This window comes from Vicugna pacos, unplaced genomic scaffold (genome assembly GCF_048564905.1).
Source record: "Vicugna pacos unplaced genomic scaffold, VicPac4 scaffold_20, whole genome shotgun sequence".
NCBI lineage: Eukaryota > Metazoa > Chordata > Mammalia > Artiodactyla > Camelidae > Vicugna > Vicugna pacos.
Genome location: NW_027328741.1, coordinates 87,411,645 through 87,438,685, shown reverse-complemented (window position 1 = coordinate 87,438,685; position 27,041 = coordinate 87,411,645).

The window sequence follows — 27,041 nt, the reverse complement described above, 5'->3', positions numbered from 1 at the left end:
AATATAGAATGAAGACCACAAAATACAGAATATATAAAAGAGAAAATAGTACCAAAAATTTTGAGATGGAAAGCAGAACAGAGAATTTAGAATATAGAATACAGAATACTGAATATAGAATTTAGAATATAGAAAGTACAGCACAGAATTCAGAATATACAATACAGAATACTGAATATAGTATTTAGAATACAGAATATAGAACACAGAATATAGAATATAGAAACGGAATTCATAATATAGAATGTAGAATATAGAATGAAGAACACAAGATATAGAGTATAGATTAGAGAATATAGAAGCTAGAATTTAGAATATGGAATGCAGAACACAGAATTTAGAATATAGAATACAGAATACTGAATATAGAATTTAGAATATAGAATGTAGAGCACAGAAAATAGAATATAGAATACGGAATGAAGGATATAGTATACAGAATATAGAATTTAGACACAGAATATAGAATATGGAAAATAGAATGCAAAACCAAGAATTTAGAAAATAGAATGCAGAACACAGAATTTGGAATATACAATATAGAATATTGTATATAAAATTTAGAATATGGAATGCAGAACACAGAATTTAGAATATAGTATGTAGAGCACAGAATATAGAATATAGAATACGGAATGAAGAATATAGTATACAGAATAAAGAATGTAGACACAGAATATAGAATATTGAAAACAGAATACAAAACCAAGAATTTAGAAAATAGAATGCAAAACACAGAATTTGGAATATACAATACAGAATACTGTATATAAAATTTAGAATATGGAATGCAGAACACAGAATTAAAATATAGAATAGAGAATACTGGAGATAGTATATAATATATAGAATGTAGAACCCATAATATAGAATATTGGAAACGGAATACAGAATATAGAATGTAGAATATATAATGAAGAACACACAATATAGAATATAGAATAGAAAATATAAAACCTAGAATTTAGAACATGGAATGCAGAACACAGAATTAGGAATATAGAATACGGAATACTGAATATAGAAATTACAATATTGAATGTATAACACAGATTACAGAATATAGAACACGGAATATAGAATATTGAATACAGAGTATAGAATGTAGAAGACAGAATATACAATATGGAAAATAGAATACAGAAGCCAGAATTACAACATGGAATGCAGAACATAGAATTTAGATTATAGAATACAGAATACTGAATATAGTATTTAGAATATAGAACGCAGAACACAGAATTAAGAATGCAGAACACATAATACTGAATTAGAAATTAGAACTTGGAATGAAGAACACAGAATTTAGAATATAGATTAGAGAATACTGAATATAGAATTTAGCATATAGAATGTAGAACACAGAATAAAGAATATAGAATACGGAATGCAGAATAGAGAATGTAGAATATAGAATGAAGAACACAGAATATAGAGTTAGAACAGAGAATATAGAATCCAGAATTTAGAACATGGAATGCAGAACACAGAATATAGAATATAGAATACAGAATACTAAATATAGAATTTAGCAAATAGAATTTAGAACACTGAATATAGAATATAGCATACGGAATGCAGAATATAGACTTTGGAATATAGAATGAAGAACACAAATAATAGAATATATAAAAGAGAATATAGAAACCAGAATTTAGAAATGGAATGCAGAACACAGAATTTAGTATATAGAATATAGAATACTGAATATAGTATTTAGAACATAGAATGCAGAACACAGAATTAAGAATCTAGAATACAGAATACTGAATATAGAATTTAACATATGGAATGCAGAACACAGAATTTAGAATATAGAATAGGCAATACAGAATATAGAATAAAGAATATAGAATGAAGACCACAAAATATAGAATATATAAAAGAGAAAATAGTACCAAAAATTTTGAGATGGAATGCAGAACAGAGAATTTAGAATATAGAATACAGTATACTGAATATAAAATTTAGAATATAGAAAGTACAGCACAGAATTCAGAATATACAATACAGAATACTGAATATAGTATTTAGAATACAGAATATAGAACACAGAATATAGAATATAGAAACGGAATTCATAATATAGAATGTAGAATATAGAATGAAGAACACAAGTTATAGAGTATAGATTAGAGAATATAGAAGCCAGAATTTAGAATATGGAATGCAGAACACAGAATTTAAAATATAGAATACGGAATACTTAATATAGAATTTAGGATATATAATGCAGAACACAGAATATAGAATATAGAATACTGAATGCAGAATATAGAATACAGTATATAGAATGAAGAACACACAATATAGAATATAGAATAGAAAATATAGAATCCGGACTTTAGAACATGGAAAGCAGAATACAGAATTTAGAATAGAAAATACAGAATACTGAATATAGAATTTAGAATATAGAACGCAGAACACAGAATTAAGAATATAGAATACATAATACTGAATTACAAATTAGAACATGGAATGAAGGACACAGAATTTAGAATAGAGAATAGAGAATACTGGAGATAGTATATAATATATAGAATGTAGAACCCATAATATAAAATATAGAAAAAGGAATACAGAATATAGAATGTAGAATATATAATGAAGGACACACAATATAGAATATTGAATAGAAAATATGGAACCCAGAATTTAGAACATGGAATGCAGAACACAGAATTCACAATATAGAATACAGAATACTGAAGATAGAATTTAGAATATAGAATGTAGAACACAGAATATAGAATATAGAATATGGAATGCAGAATATAGGATGTAGAATATACAATGAAGAACAGAAAATATAGAATATATAAAAGAAATTATAGAACCCAGAATTTAGAAATGGAATGCAGAACACAGAATTCACAATCTAGAATACAGAATAATGAAGATAGAATTTAGAATATAGAATATAGAACACAGAATATAGAATATAGAATATGGAATGCAGAATATAGGATGTAGGATATAGAATGAAGAACAGAAAATATAGAATATATAAAAGAAAATATTGAACACAGAATTTAGAAATGGAATGCAGAACACAGAATTAAGAATATAGAATACAGAATACTGAAGATAGAATTTTGAACATATAATGCATAACACAGAATTTAGAAAATAGAATACAGAATGCTGAATATATTAATTAGAACATGGAAAGCAGAACACAGAATTAAGAATATAGAATACGGAATAATGAATATAGAAATTAGAATATTGATTGTGTAACACAGATTACAGAATATAGAATACGGAATGCAAAATATTGAATACAGAGTATAGAATGTAGAAGACAGAATATAGAATATGGAGTAGAGAATACAGAAACCATAATTTAGAACATGGAATGCAGAACACAGAATTTAGATTATACAATACAGAATACTGAATATAGTATTTAGAATATAGAACGCAGAACACAGAATTAAGAATATAGAATACATAATACTGAATAAGAAATTAGAACATGGAATGAAGAACACAGAATTTAGAATATAGATTAGAGAATACTAAATATAGAATTTCGCATATAGAATGAAGAACACAGAATATAGAATATAGAATACGGAATGCAGAATATAGAATGTAGAATATAGAATGAAGAACACAAAATATAGAGTATAGATTAGAGAATATAGAAGCCAGAATTTATAATATGGAATGCAGAACACAGAATTTAGAATATAGAATACATAATACTGAATATAGACTTTAGAATATAGAATGTAGAGCACAGAATATAGAATATAGTATACGGAATGAGAAATAAAATATACAGAATATAGAATGTAGAACACAGAATATAGAATATGGAAAACAGAATACAAAACCAAGAATTTAGAAAATACAATGCAGAACACAGAATTTGGAATACACAATACAGAATACTGTATATAAAATTTAGAATATGGAATGCAGAACACAGAATTTAGAATATAGAATAGAGAATACTGGAGATAGTATATAATATATAGAATGTAGAACGCATAATATAAAATATTGAAAACGGAATACAGAATATAGAATGTAGAATATATAATGAAGAACACACAATATAGAATATAGAATAGAAAATATAGAACCTAGAATTTAGACCATGGAATGCAGAACACAGAATAAGGAATATATAATACGGAATACTGAATATAGAAATTACAATATTGAATGTATAACACAGATTACAGAATATAGAATACGGAATGCAGAATATTGAATACAGAGTATAGAATTTAGAAGACAGAATATAGAATATGGAAAATAGAATACAGAAGCCAGAATTACAACATGGAATGCAGAACATAGAATTAAGTTTATAGAATACAGAATACTGAATATAGTATTTAGAATATAGAACGCAGAACACAGAATTAAGAATATAGAATACATAATACTGAATTAGTAATTAGAACATGGAATGAAGGACACAGAATTTAGAATATAGATTAGAGAATACTGAATATAGAATTTAGCATATAGAATGTAGAACACAGAATAAAGAATATAGAATACGGAATGCAGAATTTAGAATGTAGAATATAGAATGAAGAACACAGAATATAGTGTTAGAAAAGAGAATATAGAATCCAAAATTTAGAACATGGAATGCAGAATACAGAATATAGAATATAGAATACAGAATACTATATATATAGAATTTAGCAAATAGAATTTAGAACACTGAATATAGAATATAGCATACGGAATGCAGAATATAGACTTTGGAATATAGAAGGAAGAACACAAATATTAGAATATATAAAAGAGAATATATAAACCAGAATTTAGAAATAGAATGCAGAACACAGAATTTAGTATATACAATTTAGAATACTGAATACAGTATTTAGAACATAGAATGCAGTACACAGAATAAAGAATATAGAATACTGAATACTGAATATAGAATTTAGCATATGGAATGCAGAAGAGAGAATTTAGAATATAGAATACACAATACAGAATATAGAATATAGAATATAGAATGAAGACCACAAAATACAGAATATATAAAAGAGAAAATAGTACCAAAAATTTTGAGATGGAAAGCAGAACAGAGAATTTAGAATATAGAATACAGAATACTGAATATAGAATTTAGAATATAGAAAGTACAGCACAGAATTCAGAATATACAATACAGAATACTGAATATAGTATTTAGAATACAGAATATAGAACACAGAATATAGAATATAGAAACGGAATTCATAATATAGAATGTAGAATATAGAATGAAGAACACAAGATATAGAGTATAGATTAGAGAATATAGAAGCCAGAATTTAGAATATGGAATGCAGAACACAGAATTTAGAATATAGAATACAGAATACTGAATATAGAATTTAGAATATAGAATGTAGAGCACAGAAAATAGAATATAGAATACGGAATGAAGGATATAGTATACAGAATATAGAATTTAGACACAGAATATAGAATATGGAAAATAGAATACAAAACCAAGAATTTAGAAAATAGAATGCAGAACACAGAATTTGGAATATACAATATAGAATATTGTATATAAAATTTAGAATATGGAATGCAGAACACAGAATTTAGAATATAGAATGTAGAGCACAGAATATAGAATATAGAATACGGAATGAAGAATATAGTATACAGAATAAAGAATGTAGACACAGAATATAGAATATTGAAAACAGAATACAAAACCAAGAATTTAGAAAATAGAATGCAAAACACAGAATTTGGAATATACAATACAGAATACTGTATAAAAAATTTAGAATATGGAATGCAGAACACAGAATTTAAAATATAGAATAGAGAATACTGGAGATAGTATATAATATATAGAATGTAGAACCCATAATATAGAATATTGGAAACGGAATACAGAATATAGAATGTAGAATATATAATGAAGAACACACAATATAGAATATAGAATAGAAAATATAAAACCTAGAATTTAGAACATGGAATGCAGAACACAGAATTAGGAATATAGAATACGGAATACTGAATATAGAAATTACAATATTGAATGTATAACACAGATTACAGAATATAGAACACGGAATATAGAATATTGAATACAGAGTATAGAATGTAGAAGACAGAATATACAATATGGAAAATAGAATACAGAAGCCAGAATTACAACATGGAATGCAGAACATAGAATTTAGATTATAGAATACAGAATACTGAATATAGTATTTAGAATATAGAACGCAGAACACAGAATTAAGAATGCAGAACACATAATACTGAATTAGAAATTAGAACTTGGAATGAAGAACACAGAATTTAGAATATAGATTAGAGAATACTGAATATAGAATTTAGCATATAGAATGTAGAACACAGAATAAAGAATATAGAATATGGAATGCAGAATATAGAATGTAGAATATAGAATGAAGAACACAGAATATAGAGTTAGAACAGAGAATATAGAATCCAGAATTTAGAACATGGAATGCAGAATACAGAATATAGAATATAGAATACAGAATACTAAATATAGAATTTAGCAAATAGAATTTAGAACACTGAATATAGAATATAGCATACGGAATGCAGAATATAGACTTTGGAATATAGAATGAAGAACACAAATAATAGAATATATAAAAGAGAATATAGAAACCAGAATTTAGAAATGGAATGCAGAACACAGAATTTAGTATATAGAATATAGAATACTGAATATAGTATTTAGAACATAGAATGCAGAACACAGAATTAAGAATATAGAATACAGAATACTGAATATAGAATTTAACATATGGAATGCAGAACACAGAATTTAGAATATAGAATAGGCAATACAGAATATAGAATAAAGAATATAGAATGAAGACCACAAAATATAGAATATATAAAAGAGAAAATAGTACCAAAAATTTTGAGATGGAATGCAGAACAGAGAATTTAGAATATAGAATACAGTATACTGAATATAAAATTTAGAATATAGAAAGTACAGCACAGAATTCAGAATATACAATACAGAATACTGAATATAGTATTTAGAATACAGAATATAGAACACAGAATATAGAATATAGAAACGGAATTCATAATATAGAATGTAGAATATAGAATGAAGAACACAAGTTATAGAGTATAGATTAGAGAATATAGAAGCCAGAATTTAGAATATGGAATGCAGAACACAGAATTTAGAATATAGAATACAGAATACTGAATATAGGATTTAGAATATAGAATGTAGAGCACAGAATATAGAATATAGAATACGGAATGAAGGATATAGTATACAGAATATAGAATGTAGACACAGAATATAGATTATGGAAAACAGAATTCAAAACCATGAATTTAGAAAATGGAATGCAGAACACAGAATTTGGAATATACAATACAGAATATTGTATATAAAATTTAGAATATGGAATGCAGAACACAGAATTTAGAGTATAGAATACAGAATACTGAATATAGACTTTAGAATATAGAATGTAGAGCACAGAATATAGAATATAGTATACGAATGAGAAATAAAATATACATAATATAGAAAGAAGAACACAGAATATAGAATATGGAAAACAGAATACAAAACCAAGAATTTAGAAAATACAATGCAGAACACAGAATTTGGAATACACAATACAGAACACTGTATATAAAATTTAGAATATGGAATGAAGAACACAGAATTTAGAATATAGAATAGAGAATACTGGAGATAGTATATAATATATAGAATGAAGAACCCATAATATAGAATATTGAAAACGGAATACATAATATAGAATGTAGAATATATAATGAAGAACACACAATATAGTATATAGAATAGAAAATATAGAACCTAGAATTTAGACCATGGAATGCAGAACACAGAATAAGGAATATAGAATACGGAATACTGAATATAGAAATTACAATATTGAATGTATAACACAGATTACAGAATATAGAATACGGAATGCAGAATATTGAATACAGAGTATAGAATTTAGAAGACAGAATATAGAATATGGAAAATAGAATACAGAAGCCAGAATTACAACATGGAATGCAGAACATAGAATTAAGTTTATAGAATACAGAATACTGAATATAGTATTTAGAATATAGAACGCAGAACACAGAATTAAGAATATAGAATACATAATACTGAATTAGAAATTAGAACATGGAATGAAGGACACAGAATTTAGAATATAGATTAGAGAATACTGAATATAGGATTTAGCATATAGAATGTAGAACACAGAATAAAGAATATAGAATACGGAATGCAGAATTTAGAATGTAGAATATAGAATGAAGAACACAGAATATAGAGTTAGAAAAGAGAATATAGAATCCAAAATTTAGAACATGGAATGCAGAATACAGAATATAGAATATAGAATACAGAATACTATATATAGAATTTAGCAAATAGAATTTAGAACACTGAATATAGAATATAGCATACGGAATGCAGAATATAGACTTTGGAATATAGAAGGAAGAACACAAATATTAGAATATATAAAAGAGAATATATAAACCAGAATTTAGAAATAGAATGCAGAACACAGAATTTAGTATATACAATTTAGAATACTGAATAAAGTATTTAGAACATAGAATGCAGTACACAGAATAAAGAATATAGAATACAGAATACTGAATATAGAATTTAGCATATGGAATGCAGAAGAGAGAATTTAGAATATAGAATACACAATACAGAATATAAAATATAGAATATAGAATGAAGACCACAAAATATAGAATATATAAAAGAGAAATTAGTACCAAAAATTTTGAGATGAAATGCAGAACAGAGAATTTAGAATATAGAATACAGAATACTGAATATAGAATTTAGAATATAGAAAGTATACCACAGAATTCAGAATATACAATACAGAATACTGAATAGAGTATTTAGAATACAGAATATAGAACACAGAATATAGAATATAGAAACGGAATTCATAATATAGAATGTAGAATATAGAATGAAGAACACAAGACATAGAGTATAGTTTAGAGAATATAGAAGCCAGAATTTAGAATATGGAATGTAGAACACAGAATTTAGAATATAGAATACAGAATACTGAATATAGAATTTAGAATATAGAATGTAGAGCACAGAATATAGAATATAGAATACGGAATGAAGAATATAGTATACAGAATATAGAATGTAGACACAGAATATTGAATATGGAAAACAGAATACAAAACCAAGAATTTAGAAAATAGAATGCAGAACACAGAATTTGGAATATAGAATACAGAATACTGTATATAAAATTTAGAATATGGAATGCAGAACACAGAATTTAGAATATAGAATAGAGAATACTGGAGATAGTATATAATATATAGACTGTAGAACCCATAATATAAAATATAGAAAACGGAATACAGACTATAGAATGTAGAATATATAATGAAGAACACACAATATAGAATATAGAATAGAAAATATGGAACCCAGAATTTAGAACATGGAATGCAGAACACAGAATTCACAATATAGAATACAGAATACTGAAGATAGAATTTAGAATATAGAATGTAGAACACAGAATATAGAATATAGAATATGGTAAGCAAAATATAGGATGTAGAATACACAATGAAGAACAGAAAATATAGAATATATAAAAGAAATTATAGAACCCAGAATTTAGAAATGGAATGCAGAACACAGAATTCACAATCTAGAATACAGAATACTGAAGATAGAATTTAGAATATAGAATGTAGAACACAGAATATAGAATATAGAATATGGAATGCAGAATATAGGATGTAGAATATAGAATGAAGAACAGAAAATATAGAATATATAAAAGAAATTATAGAACACAGAATTTAGAAATGGAATGCAGAACACAGAATTTAGAATATAGAATACAGAATACTGAATATAGAATTTTGAACATATAATGCAGAACACATAATTTAGAATATAGAATACAGAATACTGAATATAGAAATTAGAATATACAATGTAGGATACAGCATAAAGTATATAGAATACGGAATACAGTATATTGAATGTAGAATATAGAATGAATAACACAAAATATAGAATATAGTTTAGAGAATATAGAAGCCAGAATTTAGAACATGGAATGCAGAACACAGAATTTAGAACATTGAATACAGAATACTGAATATAGAATTTAGAATACAGAATATAGAACACAGAATATAGAATATAGAAAATGAATGCAGAATATAGAATGTAGGATATAGAACGAAGAACACGAAATATTGAATATATAAAAAAGGACACAAAATCTAGAAATTATTAATGGAATGCCGAACACAGAATTTAGAATATAGAATACGGAATACTTAATATAGAATTTAGGATATATAATGCAGAACACAGAATATAGAATATAGAATACTGAATGCAGAATATAGAATACAGTATATAGAATGAAGAACACACAATATAGAATATAGAATAGAAAATATAGAATCCGGACTTTAGAACATGGAAAGCAGAATACAGAATTTAGAATAGAGAATACAGAATACTGAATATAGTATTTAGAATATAGAACGCAGAACACAGAATTAAGAATATAGAATACATAATACTGAATTAGAAATTAGAACATGAAATGAAGGACACAGAATTTAGAATAGAGAATAGAGAATACTGGAGATAGTATATAATATATAGAATGTAGAACCCATAATATAAAATATAGAAAAAGGAATACAGAATATAGAATGTAGAATATATAATGAAGGACACAAAATATAGAATATTGAATAGAAAATATGGAACCCAGAATTTAGAACATGGAATGCAGAACACAGATTTCACAATATAGAATACAGAATACTGAAGATAGAATTTAGAATATAGAATGTAGAACACAGAATATAGAATATAGAATATGGAATGCAGAATATAGGATGTAGAATATACAATGAAGAACAGAAAATTTAGAATATATAAAAGAAATTATAGAACCCAGAATTTAGAAATGGAATGCAGAACACAGAATTCACAATCTACAATACAGAATACTGAAGATAGAATTTAGAATATAGAATATAGAACACAGAATATAGAATATAGAATATGGAATGCAGAATATAGTATGTAGGATATAGAATGAAGAACAGAAAATATAGAATATATAAAAGAAAATATTGAACACAGAATTTAGAAATGGAATGCTGAACACAGAATTTAGAATATAGAATACAGAATACTGAAGATAGAATTTTGAACATATAATGCATAACACAGAATTTAGAAAATAGAATACAGAATGCTGAATATATTATTTAGAACATGGAAAGCAGAACACAGAATTAAGAATATAGAATACGGAATAATGAATATAGAAATTAGAATATTGACTGTGTAACACAGATTACAGAATATAGAATACGGAATGCAAAATATTGAATACAGAGTATAGAATGTAGAAGACAGAATATAAAATATGGAGTAGAGAATACAGAAACCATAATTTAGAACATGGAATGCAGAACACAGAATTTAGATTATACAATACAGAATACTGAATATAGTATTTAGAATATAGAACGCAGAACACAGAATTAAGAATATAGAATACATAATACTGAATAAGAAATTAGAACATGGAATGAAGAACACAGAATTTAGAATATAGATTAGAGAATACTAAATATAGAATTTCGCATATAGAATGAAGAACACAGAATATAGAATATAGAATACGGAATGCAGAATATAGAATGTAGAATATAGAATGAAGAACACAAAATATAGAGTATAGATTAGAGAATATAGACGCCAGAATTTATAATATGGAATGCAGAACACAGAATTTAGAATATAGAATACAGAATACTGAATATAGACTTTAGAATATAGAATGTAGAGCACAGAATATAGAATATAGTATACGGAATGAGAAATAAAATATACAGAATATAGAATGTAGAACACAGAATATAGAATATGGAAAACAGAATACAAAACCAAGAATTTAGAAAATACAATGCAGAACACAGAATTTGGAATACACAATACAGAATACTGTATATAAAATTTAGAATATGGAATGCAGAACACAGAATTTAGAATATAGAATAGAGAATACTGGAGATAGTATATAATATATAGAATGTAGAACGCATAATATAAAATATTGAAAACGGAATACAGAATATAGAATGTAGAATATATAATGAAGAACACACAATATAGAATATAGAATAGAAAATATAGAACCTAGAATTTAGACCATGGAATGCAGAACACAGAATAAGGAATATATAATACGGAATACTGAATATAGAAATTACAATATTGAATGTATAACACAGATTACAGAATATAGAATACGGAATGCAGAATATTGAATACAGAGTATAGAATTAAGAAGACAGAATATAGAATATGGAAAATAGAATACAGAAGCCAGAATTACAACATGGAATGCAGAACATAGAATTAAGTTTATAGAATACAGAATACTGAATATAGTATTTAGAATATAGAACGCAGAACACAGAATTAAGAATATAGTATACATAATACTGAATTAGAAATTAGAACATGGAATGAAGGACACAGAATTTAGAATATAGATTAGAGAATACTGAATATAGAATTTAGCATATAGAATGTAGAACACAGAATAAAGAATATAGAATACGGAATGCAGAATTTAGAATGTAGAATATAGAATGAAGAACACAGAATATAGAGTTAGAAAAGAGAATATAGAATCCAAAATTTAGAACATGGAATGCAGAATACAGAATATAGAATATAGAATACAGAATACTATATATAGAATTTAGCAAATAGAATTTAGAACACTGAATATAGAATATAGCATACGGAATGCAGAATATAGACTTTGGAATATAGAAGGAAGAACACAAATATTAGAATATATAAAAGAGAATATATAAACCAGAATTTAGAAATAGAATGCAGAACACAGAATTTAGTATATACAATTTAGAATACTGAATACAGTATTTAGAACATAGAATGCAGTACACAGAATATAGAATATAGAATACTGAATACTGAATATAGAATTTAGCATATGGAATGCAGAAGTGAGAATTTAGAATATAGAATACACAATACAGAATATAGAATATAGAATATAGAATGAAGACCACAAAATACAGAATATATAAAAGAGAAAATAGTACCAAAAATTTTGAGATGGAAAGCAGAACAGAGAATTTAGAATATAGAATACAGAATACTGAATATAGAATTTAGAATATAGAAAGTACAGCACAGAATTCAGAATATACAATACAGAATACTGAATATAGTATTTAGAATACAGAATATAGAACACAGAATATAGAATATAGAAACGGAATTCATAATATAGAATGTAGAATATAGAATGAAGAACACAATATATAGAGTATAGATTAGAGAATATAGAAGACAGAATTTAGAATATGGAATGCAGAACACAGAATTTAGAATATAGAATACAGAATACTGAATATAGAATTTAGAATATAGAATGTAGAGCACAGAAAATAGAATATAGAATACGGAATGAAGGATATAGTATACAGAATATAGAATTTAGACACAGAATATAGAATATGGAAAATAGAATACAAAACCAAGAATTTAGAAAATAGAATGCAGAACACAGAATTTGGAATATACAATACAGAATATTGTATATAAAATTTAGAATATGGAATGCAGAACACAGAATTTAGAATATAGAATGTAGAGCACAGAATATAGAATATAGAATACGGAATGAAGAATATAGTATACAGAATAAAGAATGTAGACACAGAATATAGAATATTGAAAACAGAATACAAAACCCAGAATTTAGAAAATAGAATGCAAAGCACAGAATTTGGAATATACAATACAGAATACAGTATATAAAATTTAGAATATGGAATGCAGAACACAGAATTTAAAATACTGAATACAGAATACTGTATATAACATTTAGAACATGGAATGCAGAACAGAATTTAGAATATAGAATATAGAATACTGGAGATAGTATTTAGAAGATAGAATGTAGAACCCATAATATAGAATATAGAGAACGGAATACAGAATAAAGAATGCACAATATAGAATGTAGAACACACAATATAGAATATAGAATAGAAAATATAGAACCCAAAATGTAGAACATGGTATGCAGAACACAGAATTCAAAATATAGAATACAGAATACTGAAGATAGATTTTAGAATATAGAATGTAGAATACAGAATATAGAATATAGAATATGGAATGCAGAATATAGAATGTAGAATGAAGAACAGAAAATATAGAATATATAAAAGAAAATAAAGAACCCAGAATTTAGAATTGGAATGCAGAACACAGAATTTAGAATATAGAATACATAATACTGAATATAGAATTTAGAACATATAATGCAGAACACATAATTTAGAATATAGAATACAGAATACTGAATATAGAATTTAGAATATATAATACAGAATACTTAATATAGAATTTAGAATATACAATGTAGGATACAGCATATAGTCTATAGAATACGGAATACAGTATATTGTATTTAGAATATAGAATGAATAACACAAAATATAGGATATACATTAGAGAATATAGAAGCCAGAATTTTGAAGATGAAATGCAGACAAAGAATTTAGAATATTGAATACAGAATACTGAATATAGAATTTAGAATATAGAATGTAGAACACAAAATAGAGAATATATAAAAGAGAATATAGAACATACAAATTAGTAATGAAATGCAGAACACAGAATTTAGAATACAGAATACTGAATATAGTATTTAGAACATGGAATGCAGAACACAGAATATAGTACATAGAATAAAGAATACTGAATAAAGGATTTAGAATATAGAATGTAAAACATAGAATATAGAGTATAGAAAATAGAATATAGAAGCCAGAATTTAGAACATGGAATGCAGAACACAGAATTTAGAATATTGAATACAGAACACTGAATATAGAATTTACAATACAGAATATAGAACACAGAATATAGAATATAGAAAATGAATTCAGAATATAGAATTTAGAATATAGAATGAAGAACACAAAATATAAAATATATCAAAGAGTATATAGAACACAGAATTTAGTAATGGAATGCCGAAGACAGAATTTAGTATACAGAATATGGAATACTGAATATAGAATTTAGAATATACAATGTAGAACACACAATATAGAATATAGAATACAGAATGCAGAATATAGTATGTAGAATATAGAATGAATTACAGCCAATATAGGATATAGAATAGAGAATATTGAAACCAGAAATAAAACATGGAATGCAGAACACAGAATTTAGTATATAGAATACAGAATACTGAATATAAAATTTAGAATATACAATGTAGAACAACGAATATAGATTGTGGAATACGGAATGCATAATATAGTATTTGGAATATAGAATGAAGAACACAATATATAGAATATATAAAAGAGAATATACAACCCTGAATTAAGAAATGGAATGCTGAACAGAGAATTTAGAATATTGAATACAGAATTCTGAATATAGAATTTAGAACATGGAATGCAGAACACAGAATTTACAACATAGAAAGCAGAATACTGAATATAGAATTTTGAATATAGAATGTAGAACACAGAATTCAGAATATAGAATACATAACACTGAATATAGAATTTTGAATATAGAATGTAGAACACAGAATTCAGAATATAGAATACAGAATACTGAAGATAGTATTTAGAACATGGAAAGTAGAACACAGAATTAAGAACATAGAATACGGTGTACTGAATATAAAATTAGAATATATAATGCAGAACACAGAATATAGAATATAGAATACTGAATGCAGTATATAGAATACAGTATATAGAATGAAGAACACACAAAATATAAAATGGAATAGAAAACATAGAACACTGAATATAGAACATGGGATGCAGAACACAGAATTCACAATATAGAATACAGAATACTGAAGATAGAATTTAGAATAAATAATTTAGAACACAGATTATAGAATATAGAATATGGAAAGCAAAATATAGAATGTAGAATATAGAATGAAGAACACAATATATAGAATATATAAAAGAAAATATAGAACCCAGAATTTAGAAATGGAATGCAGAACACAGAATTTAGAATATAGAATACAGAATAATGAATATAGAATTTAGAATATATAATGCAGAATACAGAATTTAGAATATAGAATACAGAATGCTGAATATAGTATTTAGAACATGGAAAGCAGAACACAGAATTAAGAATATAGAATACGGAATACTGAATATAGAAATTAGAATATTGAATGTATAACACAGATACTAGAATATAGAAAACTGAATACAGAATATTGAATACAGAGTATAGAATGTAGAAGACAGAATATAGAATATGGAAAATAGAATACAGAAGCCAGAATTTAGAACATGGAATGCAGAACACAGAATTTAGATTATAGAATACAGAATACTGAATACAGAATTTAGAATATAGAACGCAGAACACAGAATTAAGAATATAGAATACATAATACTGAATAAGAAATTAGAACATGGAATGAAGAATACAGAATTTAGAATATAGATTAGAGAATACTGAATATAGAATTTAGCTTATAGAATGTAGATCACAGAATATAGAATATAGAATACCGAATGCAGAATATAGAATGTAGAATACAGAATGAATAACACAGAATTTAGAAATAGAATAGAGAATATAGAATCCAGAATTTAGATCAAGGAATGTAGAATACATAATTTAGAATATAAAATACAGAATATTAAATATAGAATTTAGAACACTGAATAAAGGATATAGAATACGGAAAGCAGAATATAGACTTCAGAATATAGAATGAAGAACACAAATAATAGAATATATAAAAGAGAATATAGAACCCAGAATTTAGAAATGGAATGCAGAACACAGAATTTAGTATATAGAATATAGAATACTGAATATAGTTCTTAGTATATAGAACGTAGAACACAGAATATAGAATAAAGAATACGAAATGCAGAATATAGAATACAGAATACGGATTAAAGAATTTAGAACATATAATGCAGAACACATAATTTAGAATATAGAATACAAAATACTCAATATAGAATTTAGAATATACAATGTATGATACAGCATATAGTATATAGAATACGGAATGCAGTATATAGAATATAGAATATAGAATGAATAACACAAAATATAGAATATATGTAAGAGAATATAGAAGCCAGAATTTAGAACATGGAATGCAGAACACAGAATTTAGAATACTGAATACAGAATACTGAATATAGAATTTAGAATACAGAATATAGATCAAAGAATATAGAATATACAAAATGAATGCAGAATATAGAATGTGGGATATAGAATGTAGAACAAAAAATATTGAATATATAAAAAATTATATAAAACTTAGAATTTAGTAATGGAATGCCGAACACAGAATTTAGAATATAGAATACGGAATACTGAATATAGAATTTAGAATATGTAATGCAGAACACAGAATATAGGATATAGAATACTGAATGCAGAATATAGAATACAGTATATAGAATGAAGAACACACAATATAGAATATAGAATAGAAAATATAGAACCCTGAATTTAGAACATGAAATGCAGAACACAGAATTCACAATATAGAATAAAGAATACTGAATATAGAATTTAGAATATAGAATTTAGAAAACAGATTATAGAATATAGAATATGGAATTCAAAATATAGAATGTAGAATATAGAAAGAAGAACACAAAATATAGAATATATAAAAGAAAATATAGAACCCAGAATTTAGAAATGGAATGCAGAACACAGAATTTAGAATATAGAATACAGAATACTGAATATAGAATTTAGAACATATAATGCATAACACAGAATTTAGAAAATAGAATACAGAATGCTGAATATATTATTTAGAACATGGAAAGCAGAACACAGAATTAAGAATATAGAATACGGAATAATGAATATAGAAATTACAATATTGATTGTGTAACACAGATTACAGAATATAGAATACGGAATGCAAAATATTGAATACAGAGTATAGAATGTAGAAGACAGAATATAGAATATGGAGTAGAGAATACAGAAACCAGAATTTAGAACATGGAATGCAGAACACAGAATTTAGATTATAGAATACAGAATACTGAATATAGTATTTAGAATATAGAACGCAGAACACAGAATTAAGAATATAGAATACATAATACTGAATAAGAAAATAGAACATGGAATGAAGAACACAGAATTTAGAATATAGATTAGAGAATACTGAATATAGAATTTCGCATATAGAATGAAGAACACACAATGTAGAATATAGAATAGAAAATATAGAATCCAGAATTTAGAACATGGAATGCAGAATACAGAATTTAGAATAGAGAATACAGAATACTGAATATAGTATTTAGAATATAGAACGCAGAACACAGAATTAAGAATATAGAATACATAATACTGAATTAGAAATTTGAACATAGAATGAAGGACACAGAATTTAGAATATAGATTAGAGAATACTGAATATAGAATTTAGCATATAGAATGTAGAACACAGAATAAAGAATATAGAATACGGAATGCAGAATTTAGAATGTAGAATATAGAATGAAGAACATAGAATATAGAGTTAGAAAAGAGAATATAGAATCCAAAATTTATACAATGGAATGCATAATACAGAATATAGAATATAGAATACAGAATACTATATATAGGATTTAGAAAATAGAATTTAGAACACTGAATATAGAATATAGCATACGGAATGCAGAATATAGACTTTGGAATATAGAAGGAAGAACACAAATATTAGAATATATAAAAGAGAATATAGAAACCAGAATTTAGAAATAGAATGCAGAACACAGAATTTAGTATATAGAATATAGAATACTGAATATAGTATTTAGAACATAGAATGCAGTACACAGAATTAAGAATCTAGAATACAGAATACTGAATATAGAATTTAGCATATGGAATGCAGAAGAGAGAATTTAGAATATAGAATACACAATACAGAATATAGAATATAGAATATAGAATGAAGACCACAAAATATAGAATATATAAAAGAGAAAATAGTACCAAAAATTTTGAGATGGAATGCAGAACAGAGAATTTAGAATATAGAATACAGAATACTGAATATAGAATTTAGAATATAGAAAGTACAGCACAGAATTCAGAATATACAATACAGAATACTGAATATAGTATTTAGAATACAGAATATAGAACACAGAATATAGAATATAGAAACGGAATTCATAATATAGAATGTAGAATATAGAATGAAGAACACAAGTTATAGATTATAGATTAGAGAATATAGAAGCCAGAATTTAGAATATGGAATGTAGAACACAGAATTTAGAATATAGAATACAGAACACTGAATATAGAATTTAGAATATAGAATGTAGAGCACAGAATAAAGAATATAGAATACGGAATGAAGAATATAGTATACAGAATATAGAATGTAGACACAGAATATTGAATATGGAAAACAGAATACAAAACCAAGAATTTAGAAAATAGAATGCAGAACACAGAATTTGGAATATAGAATATAGAATACTGTATATAAAATTTAGAATATGGAATGCAGAATACAGAATTTAGAATATAGAATAGAGAATACTGGAGATAGTATATAATATATAGAATGTAGAACCCATAATATAAAATATAGAAAACGGAATACAGAATATAGAATGTAGAATATATAATGAAGGACACACAATATAGAATATTGAATAGAAAATATGGAACCCAGAATTTAGAACATGGAATGCAGAACACAGAATTCACAATATAGAATACAGAATACTGAAGATAGAATTTAGAATATAGAATGTAGAACACAGAATATAGAATATAGAATATGGAATGCAGAATATAGGATGTAGAATATAGAATGAAGAACAGAAAATATAGAATATATTAAAGAAAATATTCAACACAGAATTTAGAAATGGAATGCAGAACACAGAATTCAGAATATAGAATACAGAATACTGAATATAGAATTTAGAACATATAATGCATAACACAGAATTTAGAAAATAGAATACAGAATACTGAATATAGTATTTAGAATATAGAACGCAAAACACAGAATTAAGAATATAGAATACATAATACTGAATAAGAAATTAGAACATGGAATGAAGAACACAGAATTTAGAATATAGATTAGAGAATACTGAATATAGAATTTCGCATATATAATGCAGAACACAGAATATAGAATATAGAATACTGAATGCAGAATATAGAATACAGTATATAGAATGAAGAACACACAATATAGAATATAGAATAGAAAATATAGAATCCAGAATTTAGAACATGGAATGCAGAATACAGAATTTAGTATATAGAATACAGAATACTGAATATAGAATTTAGAACATAGAATGAAGAACACAGAATTAAGAATATAGAATACTGAATACTGAATGTAGAATTTAGAATATGGAATGTAGAACACAGAATTTGAATATAGAATACGCAATGCAGAATACAGAATGTAGAATATAGAATGAATAACACAAAATGTAGAATATATAAAAGAGAAAATAGTACCCACAATTTTGAGATGGAATGCAGAACAGAGAATTTAGAATATAGAATACAAAATACTGAATATAGAATTTAGAATATACAGAGTAGACCACAGTATTCAGAATATACAATACAGAATACTGAATACAGTATTTAGAATACAGAATATAGAACACAGAATATAGAATATAGAAACAGAATTCATAATATAGAATGTAGAGTATAGAATGAATAACACAAAATGTAGAATATATAAAAGAGAAAATAGTACCCACAAATTTGAGATGGAATGCAGAACAGAGAATTTAGAATATAGAATACAAAATACTGAATATAGAATATAGAATATAGAAAGTAGACAACAGAATTCAGAATATACAATACAGAATACTGAATACAGTATTTAGAATACAGAATATAGAACACAGAATTTAGAATATAGAAACAGAATTCATAATATAGAATGTAGAATATAGAATGAAGAACACAAAATATAGACAATAGATTAGAGAATATAGAAGCCAGAATTTAGAATATGGAATGCAGAACACAGAATTTAGAATATAGAATTCAGAATACTGTACATAGAATTTAGAATATAGAATGTACAGCACAGAATATAGAATGTAGATTACGGAAAGAAAAATTTATTATACAGAATATAGAATGTAGAACACAGAATATAGAATATGGAAAACAGAATACAAAACCAAGAATTAAGAAAATATAATGCAGAACAGAGAATTTGGAATATAGAATACAGAATACTGTATATAACATTTAGAACATGGAATGCAGAACAGAATTTAGAATATAGAATATAGAATACTGGAGATAGTATTTAGAATATAGAATGTAGAACCCATAATATAGAATATAGAGAACGGAATACAAAATAAAGAATGTAGAATATAGAATGAAGAACACACAATATATAATATATAGAATAGAAAATATAGAACCCAGAAATTAGAACATGGAATGCAGAACACAGAATTCAAAATATAGAATACAGAATACTGAAGATAGTTTTTAGAATATAGAATGCAGAATACAGAATATAGAATATAGAATATGGAATGCAGAATATAGAATGTAGAATATAGAATGAAGAACAGAAACTACAGAATATATAAAAGAAAATAAAGAACCCAGAATTTAGAAATGGAATGCAGAACACAGAATTTAGAATATAGAATACAGAATACTGAATATAGAATTTAGAACATATAATGTAGAACACATAATTTAGAATATAGAATACAGAATACTGAATATAGAATTTAGAATATATAATACATAATACTGAATATAGAATTTAGAATATACAATGTAGGATACAGCATATAGTCTATAGAATACGGAATACAGTATATTGTATGTAGAATATAGAATGAATAACACAAAATATAGGATATACATTAGAGAATATAGAAGCCAGAATTTAGAAGATGAAATGCAGACAAAGAATTTAGAATATTGAATACAGAATACTGAATGTAAAATGTAGAACACAAAATAGAGAATATATAAGAGAGAATATAGAACATAGAAATTTGTAATGAAATGCAGAACACAGAATTTAGAATACAGAATACTGAATATAGTATTTAGAACATGGAATGCAGAACACAGAATATAGTATATAAAATAAAGAATACTGAATAAAGGATTTAGAATATAGAATGTAGAACATAGAATATAGAGTATAGAAAATAGAATATAGAAGCCAGAATTTAGAACATGGAATGCAGAACACAGAATTTAGAATATTAAATACAGAATACTGAATATAGAATTTACAATACAGAATATAGAACACAGAATATAGAATATAGAAAATGAATTCAGAATATAGAATTTAGAATATAGAATGTAGAACACAAAATATAAAATATATCAAAGAGTATATAGAACACAGAATTTAGTAATGGAATGCCGAAGACAGAATTTAGTATACAGAATATGGAATACTGAATATAGAATTTAGAATATACAATGTAGAACACACAATATAGAATATAGAATACAGAATGAAGAATATATTATGTAGAATATAGAATGAATTACAGCCAATATAGGATATAGAATAGAGAATATTGAAACCAGAAATTAGAACATGGAATGCAGAACACAGAATTTAGAATATAGAATACAGAATACTGAATATAGAATTTCGCATATAGAATGTAGAACACAGAATATAGAATATAGAATACGGAGTGCAGAATATAGAATGTAGAATATAGAATGAAGAACACAAAATATAGAGTATAGATTAGAGAATATAGAAGCCAGAATTTACAATATGGAATGCAGAACACAGAATTTAGAATATAGAATACAGAATACTGAATATAGACTTTAGAATATAGAATGTAGAGCACAGAATATAGAATATAGTATACGGAATGAGAAATAAAATATACAGAATATAGAATTTAGAACACAGAATATAGAATATGGAAAACAGAATACAAAACCAAGAATTTAGAAAATACAATGCAGAACACAGAATTTGGAATACACAATACAGAATACTGTATATAAAATTTAGAATATGGAATGCAGAACATAGAATTTAGAATATAGAATAGAGAATACTGGAGATAGTATATAATATATAGAATGTAGAACCCATAATATAGAATATTGAAAACGGAATACAGAATATAGAATGTTGAATATATAATGAAGAACACACAGTATAGAATATAGAATAGAAAATATAGAACCTAGAATTTAGACCATGGAATGCAGAACACAGAATAAGGAATATAGAATACGGAATACTGAATATAGAAATTACAATATTGAATGTATAACACAGATTACAGAATATCGAATACGGAATGCAGAATATTGAATACAGAGTATAGAATGTAGAAGACAGAATATAGAATATGGAAAATAGAATACAGAAGCCAGAATTACAACATGGAATGCAGAACATAGAATTAAGTTTATAGAATACAGAATACTGAATATAGTATTTAGAATATAGAACGCAGAACACAGAATTAAGAATATAGAATACATAATACTGAATTAGAAATTAGAACATGGAATGAAGGACACAGAATTTAGAATATACATTAGAGAATACTGAATATAGAATTTAGCATATAGATTGTAGAACACAGAATAAAGAATATAGAATACGGAATGCAGAATATAGAATGTAGAATATAGAATGAAGAACACAGAATATAGAGTTAGAAAAGAGAATATAGAATCCAAAATTTAGAACATGGAATGCAGAATACAGAATATAGGATATAGAATACAGAATACTATATATAGAATTTAGCAAATAGAATTTAGAACACTGAATATAGAATATAGCATACGGAATGCAGAATATAGACTTTGGAATATAGAAGGAAGAACACAAATATTAGAATATATAAAAGAGAATATAGAAACCAGAATTTAGAAATAGAATGCAGAACACAGAATTTAGTATATAGAATATAGAATACTGAATATAGTATTTAGAACATAGAATGCAGTACACAGAATTAAGAATATAGAATACACAACACTGAATATAGAATTTAGCATATGGAATGCAGAACAGAGAATTTAGAATATAGAATACACAATACAGAATATAGAATATAGAATGAAGACCACAAAATATAGAATATATAAAAGAGAAAATAGTACCAAAAATTTTGAGATGGAATGCAGAACAGAGAATTTAGAATATAGAATACAGAATACTGAATATAGAATTTAGAACATATAATGCAGAACACATAATTTAGAATATAGAGTACATAATACTGAATATAGAATTTAGAATATATAATACAGAATACTGAATATAGAATTTAGAATATACAATGTAGGATACAGCATATAGTATATAGAATACGGAATACAGTATATTGTATGTAGAATATAGAATGAATAACACAAAATATAGGATATACATTAGAGAATATAGAAGCCAGAATTTTGAAGATGAAATGCAGACAAAGAATTTAGAATATTGAATACAGAATACTGAATATAGAATTTAGAATATAGAATGTAGAACACAAAATAGAGAATATATAAAAGAGAATATAGAACATAGAAATTAGTAATGAAATGCAGAACACAGAATTTAGAATACAGAATACTGAATATAGTATTTAGAACACGGAATGCAGAACACAGAATATAGTACATAGAATAAAGAATACTTAATAAAGGATTTAGAATATAGAATGTAGAACATAGAATATAGAGTATAGAGAATAGAATATAGAAGCCAGAATTTAGAACATGGAATGCAGAACACAGAATTTAGAATATTGAATAGAGAATACTGAATATAGAATTTACAACACAGAATATAGAACACAGAATATAGAATATAGAAAATGAATTCGGAATATAGAATTTAGAATATAGAATGAAGAACACAAAATATAAAATATATAAAAGAGTATATAGAACACAGAATTTAGTAATGGAATGCCGAAGACAGAATTTAGTATACAGAATATGGAATACTGAATATAGAATTTAGAATATACAATGTAGAACACACAATATAGAATATAGAATACAGAATGAAGAATATATTATGTAGAATATAGAATGAATTACAGCCAATATAGGATATAGAATAGAGAATATTGAAACCAGAAATTAGAACATGGAATGCAGAACACAGAATTTAGAATATAGAATACAGAATACTGAATATAAAATTTAGAATATACAATGTAGAACAACGAATATAGATTGTGGAATACGGAATGCATAATAAAGTATTTGGAATATAAAATGAAGAACACAATATATAGAATATATAAAAGAGAATATAGAACCCTGAATTAAGAAATGGAATGCTGAACAGAGAATTTAATATATTGAATACAGAATTCTGAATATAGAATTTAGAATATAGAATGTAGAACACAGAATATAGAATATGGAAAACAGAATACAGAAACCAGAATTTAGAACAAGGAATGCAGAATTCATAATTTAGAATATAGAATACACAATAATGAATATAGAACTTAGAACATTGAAGGCAGAACTCAGAATTTAGAATATGGTATACAGAATACTGAAAATAGAATTTAGAACATGGAATGCAGAACACAGAATTTACAATATAGAAAGCAGAATACTGAATATAGAATTTTGAATATAGAATGTAGAACACAGAATTCAGAATATAGAATACATAATACTGAATATAGAATTTGAATATAGAATGTAGAACACAGAATTCAGATTCTAGAATACAGAATACTGAATATAGTGTTTAGAACATGGAAAGCAGAACACAGAATTAAGAACATAGAATACGGTGTACTGAATATAAAATTAGAATATATAATGCAGAAAACAGAATATAGAATATAGAATACTGAATGCAGTATATAGAATACAGTATATAGAATGAAGAACACACAATATATAAAATGGAATAGAAAATATAGAACCATGAATTTAGAACATGGAATGCAGAACACAGAATTCACAATATAGAATACAGAATACTGAAGATAGAATTTAGAATACAGAATTTAGAACACAGATTATAGAATATAGAATATGGAACGCAAAATAAAGAATGAAGAATATAGAATGAAGAACACAAAATATAGAATATATAAAAGAAAATATAGAACCCAGAATTTAGAAATGGAATGCAGAACACAGAATTTAGAATATAGAATACAGAATACTGAATATAGAATTTAGAACATATAATGCAGAATACAGAATTTAGAATATAGAATACAGAATGCTGAATATAGTATTTAGAACATGGAAAGCAGAACACAGAATTAAGAATATAGAATACAGAATACTGAATATAGAAATTAGAATATTGAATATATATCACAGATAATAGATTATAGAATACTGAATACAGAATATTGAATACAGAGTATAGAATTTAGAAGACAGAATATAGAATATGGAAAATAGAATACAGAAGACAGAATTTAGAACATGGAATGCAGAACACAGAATTTGAATATAGAATACGCAATGCAGAATATAGAATGTAGAATATAGAATGAATAACACAAAATGTAGAATATATAAATGAGAAAATAGTACCCACAAATTTGAGATGGAATGCAGAACAGAGAATTTAGAATATAGAATAAAAAATACTGAATATAGAATTTAGAATATAGAAAGTAGACCACAGAATTCAGAATATACAATACAGAATAATGAATACAGTATTTAGAATACAGAATATAGAACACAGAATACAGAATATAGAAACAGAATTCATAATATACAATGCAGAATATAGAATGAAGAACACAAAATATAGAAAATAGATTAGAGAATATAGAAGACAGAATTTAGAATATGGAATGCAGAACACAGAAATTAGAATAAAGAATTCAGAATACTGAATATAGAGTTTTGAATATAGAATGTAGAACACAGAGTTCAGAATATA